This window comes from Convolutriloba macropyga, chromosome 12 (assembly GCF_964194025.1).
Source record: "Convolutriloba macropyga chromosome 12, txConMacr16.3, whole genome shotgun sequence".
NCBI lineage: Eukaryota > Metazoa > Xenacoelomorpha > Acoela > Convolutidae > Convolutriloba > Convolutriloba macropyga.
The window spans coordinates 21676995-21693770 of NC_134479.1; positions in this window are offsets into that span (position 1 = coordinate 21676995).

Here is a 16776-nt window from a genome sequence, read left to right on the forward strand (position 1 = left end):
ATAGATTTTTTTCTGAAGTCTTTTGTGACTAACAAAACCTGTTCTCCAAAATTGTTTTAGCTCAAATGCTCTGTCTGATTGCTTCTTCGGCTGTTGCGTAAATCCGAAGAAAATTTCTTTGCTTTGGAACTGTTTGGGACGGAGTCATAAGCTTTTGGTTAATGTGTCTTGTTGATTAGCACCACCTTTTTAAAAGTCACTCCTGGTTTCTTTTTGGATAGCAACTTACCTCAATTTTATTCAATTTTTTTGCTGTCAGAGCACTTTGCTGTCGTTTTTAACACTAAGAGTAAATGTAACGAGAGTTAGTCTACGGTATCTGTATCTTTATGAATGTTTGTTTTTCCAACGTTTATGAATGATTTCGATTCAGTTTCTGGCTTTAAAGAAAAATCTCGATTTGTTTTCTCTTCTAAAGAATTTAAGAAACGTAAGAAATAATGTACTTCAACAAAAGATTTAGTTCAAAATCTGATTTGTAAGATTAAGAAAGTTTTAAAAACTTGATATTTTAGTACTTTTCTTCAAACTGTCCATTGATTTTTTGGCGTAAAATAAGATCGTATAAAACAGAAAATATAAGGCTTTGAATTTGTCTCATATTAATATAAAGTTTTGGGTTGTAAACTGGACAATTTAAAAAGATGGAAAATCAACTTTCGTACAGCGAAAAAAAATGTGTCCTAGATTTTCAGAAAGGTACAAAAACGAAAAGCCAACTGTTCAATTCTGCAAAAGATGCAATTCCCAGTTTTTGAAAACAACCATTATCTCGAAAATGAAGATAACCAGTTTGAAGAAATGGCTCCTCAAGAATGTTCAGCTCGATGTAGAATCGGTATGAAGCGAAAACACAGTTCAATCTGACAAGAATCCAAGTATGACGGACGGATTATCCGCTGCAACCAAGTTACAAAGTAGGGTAGATCAGCATTGTTAAAAAATGCAGACTCTATTTGGCTTCCGAACAACGCGGTCACAACAACACGGCCTCATTATAAACACAAAAAAGTTTTCGCGCAAAGATGAAAATGAAATAGAGCAAGGAAATGAACTCAAGTATACGTTGGCCGGATCCATGAGCCGTTTCAAAACTTCAAAAAGCTTTCCGAATATACTTTAATTAAAAGAAGAAATTTTGTATGAGAATAAAAAAGCCTTTGATTTTATTGTACTCTAAGTCGATTTCTTAAAAAACTTCATTTAATTTTTCCCAGACTGTGGAGAGGAGGAATCAAAAAGCAACGGAAGAAAAAAATTTTTCTTCACAGTTGTCACTGCTTTGTTTCTATTGAACATATTGCTCTATGATGATTATTATAACTTGCAATGAAACGGTATTTTTTGTCAAGTTGTTCTTTGATTCTCGTCTGTTTAGAACTTTGTATCATCTTGCGGTCTATGTACACTGCTATCTCGTATAAACAAGTTGTTGCTTTTCTCAATGATAATGTTTAGAAAAAAAAGAATACACAAAATTTGAATATACGGAGTTTGACTTTGATGATAACCATCAAGAGCAGCAGTCATGGAAACGTTTTTCTCATTCTTGAAAGAAAGGTTTGGTAATTTTTTGTTATCGCTTTTTTACTGTAATTTTGAGTTGCTGCTAAAAAGAAGTAGCACTAGAAGAAAACTGAGTAGAAACTAGTGTTTCGATTGAAAATTTGTCTGTTAAAATTGGCTGCAGTTTGGCTCAACCCAGGATATGAACAAAATGAATTCCGCAACAAATAAATTGCTATTTCAATTTTTGTTCCCAGTGCATTGGTGACCTCTCATCATATATATAGGGAATGATGACAATAAAAGCTTTCAAAAACATTGTCAAACCTTACCTCTTTTTCAATTTTGTCATTTAAGGTCTATTCATATAAGGCCTTTTTCAAAGTTTTTGAAAACTGTTTTAAGGTTTCTTAAAGAGTTTACTCTTTATGATTATACAGAATCTCTCAAACAGGGAATAACTTTTTTTCAAAACCATTTAAAGAAAACACAAATTTTAAACGTTTTGTAAAATTTGCAACTGCTGGAAGACATAAACATCTGAAAAAAGGTTACATTGAAAACTTTTGCGTCAGTAGAGGAGGTTGTGATGAAGATCTGAGCTACAAAACACTGATTTTGTTTATTTAAGCTGCATGCTGATTTTCTCAAGATCAAAAGCTTGGGTTCGCATCACAATCGGAAGACTGATATTCTCATGTAATTTCAATCCCATATTATCATTTACATATCTGACTCCATGAACAGGAAATTTTCTAAGGTTGTGTACAAATAGTGGTTGATTGTTCTTGAGACTTTACCTACCTCAAAGTTAACGACAAAAACTTTTCCAACGATGAGCACATAACATTCCTATACGGTAACAAGTTTCAAAAAATATTCCCAGAACATCAAGAGAGTTTTCCCCGGAAATTGCTTTGTTGAGTTTAATCATATCCTAAACGAGTGCGTTTTAATATTGGATGTGAGGAGTTGCATATGTATCATTGCAAATTTTTTGGGTCTAAAATAGAAAAGGTGTAAACTACACAGCGTAAAAAAATTGAAATTTGATTTAAAGAACAAATTGCAGAGAAGTGGTATAAAAAAAACTATGGTAAAATAATTTTTAACAGTACACAGTAGTAGTGATGTGTCTTTCTGGGCAAACTACGGGGGGGGAATAAGTGTCTTCCCGTGAACACTACGGGGGGGGACACAAGTGTCTTCCTGGGCAAACTACAGGGGGGACACAAGTGTCTTCCTTGGCAAACTACAGGTTGGGACACTTGAAATTCTTTCTCCTTATTTTCCCCTGCCATGCATGAAACTAATCTTAGGAAACCATTTTCCCTCCACTTGCGTGACTGGTTTACCGTTTTCGGCATGAAGCCATTTTAGCTACCACTGCTTTTGCTTTGAAAGTTAATTCGTCATATGTCTGCGCCAGGGTACTTTAATCTTGTTTTGGTCTGGGCGCATTTCAACATTTTACCCAGAGTTTTAAAGAACCTACACACCCAATACAAGACTACGAATTCCAAATGCCACGAAGGCGAAAACGTCCCTTGTTGGACTGCTTTCTGTGGTGTCACTCCAAATTTTTCAATTCTGAAGATCTTTTTACTGATTTTGAAGAAATACACCGCAACAATTTTAAATATCAATGTTAAACCTGCAGTCGGAAATTTTGGCGTTTAGTTGACACACGATATCACCAGTGTCAAAATTCAGCAATTATTGCGTTCCCTCTAGTTACCCAAAACCCTGTTTTAAGGTGCAAAATATGTTTCAAAGTTTTTACCCAGCAAAATGGTTTAACTAACCATGCTAAAAGTCATTCCCCCATGGAAATTATTCTTAGTGGTCGTGGAATCACTATAAAATGACGTTAGAGAAACTTTTATATGTTTCATATAATTTATCCATGCACTTCAACTAAAACTAAATGTAAGTTAACAGTTATCTTCACTGCTTGAATTGTATAATACTGGACGTCTTTTGATGTTGGTTCTATTACAAGACTATTACTTGAAGATATTTCAGACATATCACTATTATTGCTTGCTTCGCTTTCAACAGCTTCCAATTCTAGAAAAGAATTGTCAAGGGCTGGCGGGGAAATTGCGTAGGGTTCATTCCAGTCAACAATATCTTGATCAAGCTCACAAGATCAAGCAAGTAATCTGGCTGATTGAATCCTGGATCAGGGGAGAAAAACTATTGTTTTCAGATATTACATTTTCCGCGGCTGATTGCAAAATTGAATCCAAGTCGCTTTCGTTTTCTGACTCCCAATCCCAATCATTTAATGTAACATTGTGAAAAGCAAACCCTCTAATATTTTTATGTCCAAATGGTAGGGAGTTTAATGGGTCAAGGTTTAACCGCTTCTCATAGTAGGCCGAAAGCGCAACTTTGTTTTGTTCCAGTGTCATCAACTCATGTTTCTCTGACTTGATGGTCACATTTTTGACGCCGGAAATTTCCCAGCTGTTCAAAGCTCTTTTGAAGACCTCGTGCTTTAGTTGTTTTTGCCCCTCATGTGTTATCCCCCTTCGCACTTTTCTTCTGACAGTCTGAAACAACATTACAATCAAACCATTTTTTATTTTGGTTTATGTGCTTTCCTAATCTAGGTGTCAATGTTCCTATTATATTAAAAAGACGCTTTCATGAATTTGATTAGTTTCAAAATTACAATTTGTTTTAATAAGATAAAAGGGTTGCACATACCCTTCGTTTGTATTGAATACATTTTGGGTTTCAAGCTACAGAACTCTTCCCTTACCACCCCTGCAAGTTCGTCTTTAAATTTGAGAGTTACCATATGATTTTCTGCGTTGTACAATGCGTTATCAGAAGGGTAATTTGAGAAATTGAATTCTGTGCTGACTTCTGCTCGTGCCAGCACCTCATACAAGTCATCACAATTGACAGCATAGGTAACTGAGTCCGTTCAGAGTATAAAAGTTCACACTTGAACCGCTGTTTCATATTATCGTATTGAAATCGAAACATGAATGCTTTAGAAAGATCCAGAATTGAAGCACCAACTATTGTACGTTTCACCCAGTTTATTTTAGTTTTTCTTGTTGTCACGACTGCCATGTTTTCATCAAAAATTTTAAAAGATTTCATGTAAAACTTATCTGTGTGGTTGAGGAGAGCTTGTTCATCTCGGACAAGGAAAGCGTTAACTCGGTTTCGCATGCTTTTATAACACTTTCCAAAAGCAGAGTCGTTCATGAGTTTGAAGAAGTTTTCAGCAACTTTGCTGGTTGCTGCTTGCCGCAATTTTGTGTTCAGTTCGATATACTTTGCCAACCACTTTGACTCTCTGAACTTGAGCACCTTGTGCAGTTTTGAAACTTTAATGCCGTTACGTTCATAAATCTTCAACGTTACATAGTGCAGTGTATAATACTTCTTATCATAGAGTGTTTGAAGCAGTTTGTTGCACTTTGAAGCTTTTGGGAGATGATATTCTTCCAAAATGTCCAACGGGTTACTACTCAACCACATGCTGTCCACAGGTTCTCGGGTAGGTGCCATTGGAAAATCTTGGTGAGCATCGTGAATAGAGCCGGGGTAGTCCAAGTCGACGCAGACGATGTATTCAAATTCTGCGTCGTCTGGAGTTTGCAAAATTTGTTCAATCGTCACTTTTGTGTCCGTCTGGAAGGAATTGAGTGGCAAGCAGAAATCCTTCATGCTCCCACCATTGAGGTTAGAAGCATCTATGTTGAGACCATATGTTGATTTTTGAGTGTCATCAAAACTTCCGAGACATTTGTTGTTTGGCGTGAACAATCTTTTTGTGTATAATGAGAACATACCCCCTTGCAACAATTCTTCTGCTAGATCAAGATGGTTGCGATCTGTGAGAAGCTCCAGGTCGGGTGACATATCTTCAGAAAGGCATCGCCCGCTAAGTGTGGTGCTGACAGATATTGAGCAAAATCCAAGCTGTACGAGTCTAGACAGACTGCTCGTAGCCGCTCAAACCAACAGGCGAACTGGAGGGTGTCAACTGTGAAGTACAGATTGTGACGGTCACCCATGTTTCTACAATCCAATTTTTCATTGATCTGCTTCGCGTTTTCTTAGTCAGCTTCCATTATTGTGACTTTTCCTGATTTGAGCTCGTCGATGCAGCACTTCTTAGGTGGCAATTTTTTTAGCTTGAATTTTCTGAAGGTGTCCATGTAGAAGTAGGGGTAGAAACCTTTACCGTGCAGTTTTTTCACATCATTTTGGTCACAGTATTCAATATGGTTATCGAGTATATCGAAACTATCTTCAGGCAAAGAAAACTAGTTTATCTGAAGATGACTGCGTGAAGCGAAGAGAATCGATAAATCGAAGTTCTCTGTATATGGGTTGACGTTTTGTTTTTTGTTAACAATATCTTTAATTCAAACTTTAAAGCTAAAGCTGATATAATTCTCATCAGCTTGAGGTGTTATTGAAAATTTATTGTTTGGGTTACAGTGATGAAGACTCTTTACAACATGATGCAAGTCATATCCTGACAAGTTGTGTGCGATTATGGGGACGAAGTGTTGTGTTCTGCGCTGTCGATTGCACTTTGAGTGAGCCCAGCCAAGAAACTGATTTGAGAAATGACAGTGATCCAAGAGTTTTTCGTTGTCCGCAGAAAAACTAGTTTCACATATCCAACAGTGAGTCGCAAGTTCTTTTGCTTGTCCAACTGCTCCTGTGAAGTACCTGTGTTTTTGCTTTTTTTCGTAGATATCTTTTGCTAGTGTCTCCATTTGCTTCACAAAAACTTGCATGCAGTCTTCCCCTCTGTACAGATGAAAGAACTCCAAATTTGGAATTCCATGTGAAATGGCCACATAACAGTAACCGCTCGGAATGTGTTTGTCCAAGACACAAATTCCTGAAGTCTGCGGATTTTGTTCAATTGATGATACCGGAACAATGATTGACTCTAGGTCAAAATAAACAACCAGTGGAAGAGCGAGACTGAAAGCGAGACTGTTGCTGTCTGGCTCAGGTAGTAGAACTTGACAAGTTTCGAATTGATAGCAAAGATTTTCGTGTTTTTGAAGCGTTTCGTTGTTCGAGCAAACATGAAAGCAGTTGCGACAGATTTTAGCACGTGCATCAATCTGCCGCCCACGAACTTTTCAAACTAAGTTTACCAGGTCCGTTATTAGCACATAGTGATAACGTTCACCGTCAGTTATCAGTAGGAGATCAACGACAAAATCAGAGTTGTGCTTTGAAAAGCGGATAGGATACATACTTTCCTTTTCGTATCGCAAAATGTTTACTTTTACTTCATTACATCTTTCAAACGCGCTTATTTTATCAATTGGCATTGGCATCGGGAAATCTCCTACTGCTTGACGAATTAGAGGGTTTGAGCGGGCGTATGTTGCGGGGTTTGTTTTTTTGCTGTACCGGTCCCCGGGTTGCGTGAGGTGGCAACCTTTCCCCTGCAAATGGTAGGCAGCCGTGAAACAATACAAGAAGTAGTTTGGATCGTTAAAGTTTCTGATATTGAGCAGGCATTTAAGAGCACTAAGTTCAGTTGGAAGTGCTATATAGGTTGATCCCCGAATAGGGTTGAAGTTTGCAAATCGAATTTCGAGTTTTTCTACACTAATCACCACTTCAATAATCCAACCACTTCCACTTGTGGCATACATTGAAACCACGTTTACAATATGCTGCACGGACTCAAAGAACTGCTCTTCGGAGAGACCATCCGCGTACACAATTTGCATTTCAGCGTTAGCGTAAATTGTAATGTGCTTTTCTTCTTCATTAACCCTCTTACTGAGAGTATTGCTTAGACAAAGATGAAATTTCTGAAGACCTTCAAGGGTCTTTTGACTTATAAATTCATTGATGCGATATCTAGATGAGTTCATGAAAAACAAAACGTCAGTGTGATCATTACCGTCAATCTCGTAGATCTCCAGTGCACCTCGAATTGCCGACTGTACTGGTACTGCTTGTTTATTGCTTTGGCCTCGGTTCCAAACAGGCGATCCGTGAGCATTCTTCAGATGTTGATGAAAGTTACTCTTGTTGTTGAAAACCAGAGTGCAGTAGGCACACTGATTTTGAACTTCTCCACCGTGCTCCCGTTGGGTGTGTTGGTGCATTATCAGAATGTTTTGAGTCTCAAAACCACAAGTGCTACACTCCAAAGCTGCGAATTCCGGTTGAACTCCATGAACGCGCTGTTTGTGTCTTCGAAGGCTTCTTTTGTCGACCAGTTCCTTTGCGCAAATTTCACAAGGTTGGGTCATTTTTGAGTTTTTCAAATTTTTTCTTTCAAAAATTCGACTGACTGTTTTACTCAGCAAACGACGGAGCAAATGAAGTCAAATTGTAACAACAGTTAACTTGTACAATTAGAGGGAGCGTTGGTTGGTTGAAAGTTGTGTTTTACACGAGAATAGTTATCTATAACGTTGTGCTTGCACTTTGACATAATTTGCCAAGTTCGGAACGCAACTATTCGTAGGACTGCAGGTCAACATTAACCCATGTTAACTTTTGACTTATAAGCGGTGTGGTCTTGTTTCAGAACTACTCATTTCCATTATTTCAATGCATGGTAAAAGGTTATGGTGTAATTGTAGTTATATCTTTTATCTACCACAACTGAAACATAGCTATTGCAGTATAATTACAATATACTCTTTTCAGTCAGGAAACAGTTCAACTGTTCAAAATACTCTTCTACAAAACTTGTTTAGACTTTCTCTAGTCTTCGAGGGGTGTATCAAATTTCAGTTGTATTTTCAACCTTAATATCAGTTTTCACTTTCAGGTTTCTGGAACACTTGTCAGTATTCTTATACTCTTGACTAAAATTGTTCTAAACTGCTATTATCAGCGTGTTTTACGTAGACACAATGTAATTCCTTGAAAGACAGTAAACATTCTATCTTATCTTTGTGCAAAAGTAAATTGTAGCTATATATGACACAAAGATAGGTAGAAAGCAACTGAAATTAAGGATTTTATATTTACCACTAATACTGTTAACACATTTACCAAATGTCATTTGGTTAAAGTCATAGATGTGATTGTGGAATAACTAAATGCATTCTATTTAAAGAAAATGAACTTCTCTAGTGTTTAAAAACCTTTTTCTACTATATGATGAATAAAAAAAGTGTTTTATATCTACTTAAGTAGTGAGAATTTTGCACTTTTACAGAATTCCTACATATGAGAATTGATTTTATGCCATTTAAAAACCTTTTTTACCCAATGGTTAGTAAAATAAATCTTTTAAAACTACTTAAGTATTGAGAATTTGGCACTTTTACAGAATTCCTACATATTAAAATTGACTTTTTACCATTTGAAAACCTTTTTTTATATGTTTAGTAAGATAAAAGTTCTTTATAACTACCTAAGTAGTAAGATTTTTGCAATTTTATTGAATTCCTACCTATGAAAAATGACTTTTTAATAATTAAAAACCTTTTTTTACTATATGGTGGTTAAAATAGAAATTTTTTAACTACTTAAGTAGTAAGAATTTTGCATTTTTACGAAATTCCTATTAATGAAAATTCACTTTTTACCATTTAAAAACCTTTTTTAACCCTATGGTTAGTAAAATAAAAGTTTTTTATAACAACTTAAGTTGTGATATTTTTGCACTTTTATTGATTTCCTACATATGAAAATTGACTTTGTACCATTTAAAAACCTTTTTTTACCCTATGGTTAGTAAATTCAAAAGTTTTTTACAACTACTTAAGTAGTGAGAATTTTGAATTTTTACAGAATTCCTACCTATGAAAATCGACTTTTTACTATTTAAAAAAATTTTTTACCGTATGGTTAGTACAATAACAAAATTTTTATATCTACTTAAATAGTGAGATTTTTGCACTTTTTTGAATTGCTACATATGAAAATTGACTTTTTACCAATTAAAAACCTTTTTTACCCTACAGTTAGTAAAATAAAAGTTTTTCGTAACTACTTAAGTAAGGAGAATTTTGCACTTTTACAGAATTCCTACATATGAAAATTGACTTTACCATTTAAATACCTTTTTTACTATATGGTGGATAAAATAAAAAGTTCTTTATAACTACATAAGTACTGAGAATTTTGCAATTTTACTGAATTCCTACATATGAAAATTGATTTTCTAATATTTAAAAATCTTTTTTTACTAAATGGTGGATAAAATAAAAGTTTTTTAAACTACTTAAGTAATGAGATTTTTGCAGTTTTACTGAATTCCTGCATATGAAAATTCACTTTTTAATATTTAAAAACCTTTTTTTACTATGTGGTGGATAAAATAAAAGTTCTTTATAACTCATAAGTAGTAAGAATTTTAATTTTACTGAGTTCCTACATATGAAAATTGACTTTTTAATATTTAAAAATATTTTTTTTACTATATGGTGGATAAAATGAAAGTTTTTTGTAACTACTTAAGTAATGAGAATTTTGCACTTTTACAGAATTCCTACATACGAAAATTAACTTTTTTTAATATTTAAAAACCTTTTTTTACCCTATGGTTAGTAAATTAAAAAGTTTTTTTACAACTACTTAAGTAGTCAGAATTTTGAATTTTTACAGAATTCATACGTATGAAAATTGATTTTTTATCATTTAAAAACCTTTTTTCACTATATAGTTAGAAAGATAAAAGTTTTTTAAAATTAATTAGGTAGTAAGAATTTTGCACTTTTACAGAATTCCTACCTATGAAAATTGACTTTTTACTATTTAAAAAAAATTTTTACCCTATGGTTAGTACAATAACAAAATTTTCATAACTACTTAAGTAGTGAGATTTTCGCACTTTTTTTGAATTGCTACATATGAAAATTGACTTTTTACCAATTAAAAACCTTTTTACCCTACGGTTAGTAAAATAAAAGTTTTTCGTAACTACTTAAGTAAGGAGAATTTTGCACTTTTACAGAATTCCTACAAATGAAAATTGACTTTACCATTTAAATACCTTTTTTACTATATGGTGGATAAAATAAAAGTTCTTTATAACTACATAAGTAGTGAGAATTTTGCAACTTTACTGAATTCCTACATATGAAAATTGACTTTTTAATATTTAAAAATCTTTTTTTACTATATGGTGGATAAAATAAAAGTTTTTTATAACTACTTAAGTAGTGAGATTTTAGCAGTTATACTGAACTTCTACATAAGAAAATTGACTTTTTATCATTTAAAAACCTTTTTTTACCCTATGAATAGTAAAATGAAAGTTTTTTTGTAACTACTTAAGTAGTGAGAATTTTGCAATTTTACTGAATTCCTGCATATGAAAATTCACTTTTTAATATTTAAAAAACTTTTTTTACTATATGGTGGATAAAAAAAATTTCTTTATAACTCATAAGTAGTAAGAATTTTAATTTCACTGAATTCCTACATATGAAAATTGACTTTTTAATATTTATAATCATTTTTTTTACTATATGGTGGATAAAATGAAAGTTTTTCATAACTACTTAAGTAATGAGAATTTTGCACTTTTACAGAATTCCTACATATGAAAATTGACTTTTTACCATTTAAAAACCTTTTTTTACTATATGGTGGATAAAATAAAAGTTCTTTATAACTACATAAGTAGGAAGAATTTTGCAATTTTACTGAATTCCTACATATGAAAATTAACTTTTTAATATTTAAAAACCTTTTTTTACTATATTGTGGATAATATAAAAGTTCTTTATAACTACATAAGTAGTAAGAATTTTGCAATTTTACTGAATTCCTACATATGAAAATTGACTTTTGAATATTTAAAAACCTTTTTTTACTATATGGTGGATAAAATGAAAGTTTTTCGTAACTACTTAAGTAATGAGAATTTTGCACTTTTACAGAATTCCTACATATGAAAATTGACTTTTTACCATTTAAAAACCTTTTTTTACTATATGGTGGATAAAATAAAAGTTCTTTATAACTACATAAGTAGGAAGAATTTTGCAATTTTACTGAATTCCTACATATGAAAATTAACTTTTTAATATTTAAAAACCTTTTTTTACTATATTGTGGATAAAATAAAAGTTCTTTATAACTACATAAGTAGTAAGAATTTTGCAATTTTACTGAATTCCTACATATGAAAATTGACTTTTGAATTTTTAAAAACCTTTTTTTTACTATATGGTAGATAAAATAAAAGTTTTTTGTAACTACTTAAATAGTGAGATTTTTTCACTTTTACAGAATTTCTACATATGAAAAATGACTTTTTACCATTTCAAAACCTTTCATTCTTCAATATGAGTTTCAAACAGAACTTTGCTTGCATGCTGTGTTTTTATGTTATAACATGTGAGATGGTTTTCTTTCAAAAATAACTAGCAATTTGACGGAATACATTTGTGATTCTGCCTTCTCTTCCCGTTTTATTCACTAAATAAAAAGAGATATTATGATGTTCAATTAAAATTACAATTGCAACTTGATTTCTTTTTTACATTTTCACACCCAAAAAATGTTATTAAAGCACACAATTTATTTTTTTATTTAGAGGTTCATAAAAATGGTGACTGATTGGAAAAGTTTCAGTTCTCAGAGTTTAGTTTAGTCTTCAAATATATCTATAAATGGTGTTCGAATGGCACGTTTTTTCTGTGGAGCATTGCTTACTTTGGGAGTCTCTGAATTCAAGGGTGTTGTGTTGGTTGAGGTTCTGTACGTTTCGAAGGATACTGAAGCATTCTCTGCACTCTGCGTTGGTTTCGCAAAAGTTGTCTCTGAAAGAAGAGAACTATCGAAATTTGGTTGGAACTGCTCGGTTGACCCCATATTCCAAAAAATTCTCTCCATGATTGAAGCGATAACTGTTTTTGTTTTGTATCTGTTGTTTGCGGCGTAACAAAGGGGCTTGGGTTGTTTGTTGCCGCTGATCCAATTAGTGAAATAGCTGGTGAGGTTCGTGAAGGTTGAATTCCCGAAGTTGAGCCAGTTCTTCTATTGCCTGGAAGTGGAGCTGATTCTCAAAAATAGGCACACAGTCGCAATCGTATCGGGACAAAAGTCTCTTTGTGTCTGGAGAAAGCGTGTCAATGTCATAGGGGAAAAGTAGGGGCATTTTCCGAGGAACGCTGTATCCTCCAGCTGTTAACACAGTTTTTGTGCCATTGTCTTCTGTAGATCAGTATTTATCTGGTAGTGTTGCAACAAAACTGACGAACATTTTTGGCTTGATGCAATGTTCAATTGATCTCCATCAGCCTTTTTCGCTATTTCTCTTTTTCTGTATAAAAACAATGTATTTTCTGTATTGAGTGTGATACAAAGTACTGCGCTCTTTAGACTCGCATAGAATGTGGTCAGACATTATTTGTAAAGCGCACTAACGATTTGTTCTCTTGAAAATGGAGCAGATCTGAACAACTATAGTCTTGAGTGTAAAAGGAATAAATAAAATCCGGCAAATATCAACATTAGCAACACTTGTGTGTAAAATTTGTAGAATACTTAACGCACCCAGGTCAAGGGTTGTAACTGCAATTGTGAATATTTACTCTACACGAACTTGTTTGTGTTATAGTTTTATGTATTGGTAACTAGTTGCAAAGTGTATAAGAATGACTTATCTACTCAGACTCAAACACAATAATTTTCAATTTTGTTATGATGATTTGTATACTAACGTTTATAATGCATACAATAGTAAGAAGTTTACAACAAGTTTTGTTTAGTATAGACTGTGCTATATCAAAAGCCTAAAGCTCCCAAGTTTTCGTTTGCTGTGTTATTTTGAGTTATTTCTTATCTATGGACACACCCAGAGGTCACATTTGTTTTCCATTAAATTGCATTAGTTCCTACGCTATGTTGAGTAATATTACCCAAACATAAATTTATTACTTACGCAATCAATCAGTTTAAGTGAAGGTCACGAGTTTTGTCTTTCATTTTGACAAAATTGCCAAGTTTTATAACCTAGACTTACATTCAAATTCAAATCAGAAGCTTACATGTTAAACAAGAGCGCTCTTATCAGTAGCAAGCATTTCAAGTGTTTCTTGAGTTTTGTGCGTTACAAGTACTTGTAAGTAAAGTCATTTCCGAAAATTCTTTCAAAACAGGTATTTTGACGCAGTTTAAGTAAACAATTCTTGAAAATGCCATTTACTGCTGATAAGGACGCAGAGTTTGGAGACGTGTATTTTGAAATCTCTAGAACAGAGAAAAAATTGATTCGTGCAACAGTGAAGTCCTATAAAAATACAGGTGTTTATGTATTTCTCAAGCTGTTTAAAAAAGTTGACAGAGAATATGAACTTCAACAACAAATTACTCTAACTTTAGATGAGTTTAAGCTTTTGTCAAAAAAGTCAGCAAAAATACGGTCTGCTGCTGTAGGTACAGCTACTGAAAACGATCACGCTAATAAAGCTCCAGCAGCGAAAAGACGTAAAACTAAAAAAGACGACGATCACGACATTTCAGACTAATTATAATATCTTAGAAAATGGTGGAAGCAATGTATGAGAATTCTCCGGGTTTCTTCAATTAGTTTCAGAAAAGTTTCAAATATTTAATATCGGAAGAAAAACCTAATTTTTCTTGTCTCAAAAATTTCGCTTTTGCATGCATTTTGAGAGTACCCACTGTGATTATAATCCTACTAATCATTACCACGTTCTTATCGACGTGTCGGAGTTCTCAGCTGACTTTCTCAAACAAACAAAACCGTCTTCAGTTCCGTGTCTTTTTACAATTTTCAAGTATCTGTTCTCATCTTCGGATACACTGAAGGCAAAGGGTGTTGTTTTTCAAAAACTCTTGCTGGCAGTGGAGTACAACAAAAGCAATTCCATCGGATACTCAAAAGCAGACACTACTGCTTCCATACAAAAGCATTTGCCAATGTTTACAAAAAATGTCACAAACAAATTTCAACAACCAGAATGCTTACAACGGAACTTTGCAGGACACAAAAGTTTGGAAGTAAAGGCATCGAAGCAGAAAAATCAACCAATTCAAACTGATCAACTAACAACTGAAACTCTGAAAAGATTTCAATCGATTCTCTCTGGACCGCATGTTGGTGCTTTTTGTCAAATACAGGATATTTTTATTGGTGGATATGAAAAATTAGAAATTATTTCTGATTTTCTGTGTGTTCGTTTCCTTTAAGAAGAAAAAATTAAATTTTGAAAAAAAAATTATTTTCAATATATGTTAGTAATGTTAGAACATCATATGAAGCGCAAAACGAAGCAAATCAATATCACTCATTTTTTTAAGTTTTTGTCCACTGAAAATAATATGAGCAATATAAATACAAAATAAGCCACACAAAATTGAGTTTTGTTTCTGTATAGGTTGGTTTCTCAGTAATTCATATACGGTTTTAACATTAAAGTTTGAGGCGATTCTGCTCTGCAAGTGTTTGTATGACGATAGAGTTTGGCCTAAGGGATCTGCAAAAATAAATTTTTTATCTTTTTGGCTGAGAATAATCCAATGGGTTCCAATTGATGCAGACGTCGAAATTTTGACTATAATGAAGCTGTTGTCGGTTAAGTTGGTTGGAAAATTATCAGCCACATAAACTTCAAGAAATTTGTGTTTTAGTTCCGAACATCTCTGAATCAGAGAGTTCAATTTGTCTTCGTCCATTAGTTTGTTAAAATTTGATTCTTTGAAAACTTTCCGCTTTACTTGCTTTTTCCCCCAATAATGAATCTTTCTACATTATGAGCTAAAGGAGCAGAAAACTTTAGTTCAATTAATACAGAACAATTTGTAAGTTCAGGGTGAAAAAAAATCGTGAGATGCCTGCTTAGTACTCGTCAGATCAAAAACCATGATAAAATGATTTGGGTAGTCTTCTAGACTGATTCCATGTCCATTGTCGATATGGGCTAGATCTGACTAAATGTTAAAGTGAACACATTTTGAATCATCAGTTGAAATAGGACTATCAGCAACGTGGAGACCATTACGATAAATGCAAATTTGTTCCAAATTGATTTTTGTATAGTGATATGGGTTAAGCAATTTGCTTTCGAGGAAAGCTTCGTTCGTGTTTAAGTAAATGGTGAGTCTTCTAATGGGTTCTCTACCAAAAACATCTTCTTCATTCCAGCTCTGCAAACCGGCAGCAGCCAGAAAGGTTTTAGTAATCGTTTCTAGGTATGGACAGGATGCTGGACTGTCAGAAGGGTCTTTTCTATTGCTGATACAACATCGTCGTTCAGCGATATTTTCCGTACATATGTAATTTTTCTGTAATTTTTATTTTGTAGGATTTTGCAGCGTCATCTGAAATTGAAGAAAAATTGTCAATTGATTGCCGAAAAGAGATTCGAAGTGTTGAAAAGAGATTCGATTGCCGAAAAGAGATTCGATTGCCGAAACGATTTCTATTGCTGATACAACATCGTCGTTCAGCGACATTTTCCGTACATATGTAATTTTTCTGTGATTTTTATTTTGTAGGATTTTGCAGCGTCATCTGAAATTGAAGAAAAATTGTCAATTGATTGCCGAAAAGAGATTCGAAGTGTAACACCACTGAGAAGATGTCAATCACAGGTGAAGAAGTCAACCGCCACCTTTCCGTAAAATGTACACTCAGCAGATCCTCTGACTAGAGCTTTTCGTCTGGTAATTTCGGATGCTGCAATTCTTCCTGGGTTTGCTTCATAAGAATAGTCTTGACATGCCAACCAGGTGCTTTTGGCATCTCTATTGTGAGAAAATTCGGTTTCGATGAAATTTTGTGGGCATAGTTACCATTGGCTTTCGAAATTTTCAAACCGTTAACAGTTACTGTACAATCAGAAAAAGTGAATGCAAAACATTGTTGCAAAACATGGCGCGTCTGTTTTAGACACATCTGCAGCAGCAGTGTTGTAATATTTCAAATCAGCATCAGAAGATTGTACAATCTTGCACTTGAATTCAAGAAAAAAATTTTGGAGATCAATGAAATTGTTGCGGTCTCCTGCAACTTCAAACTCTAGATATTGGTCCATTAGGGCTGTAAACCGGTCCCAATTTCTGACAAAAGCTTCCATCAAATGTAACAAGGAGAGCTGGTTTCTCGAATAAATCCAACGAACTATGCGTTGCTTCGGCTGGTAACATATTACCGATCATCTTTTACTTTGGTGAAGAAGTCCGACCGACTTCTTTTGGGTACTCTTTTTCGTGAAATGGTGGTTTTGCGTTTGGTTGTTTTCTTTGGTCCAATGCATAAGCGTTTTGAATTCCTTCTCCTTCTTCTCTTTCGTCTCATTCGGAGGGCTAAAAATC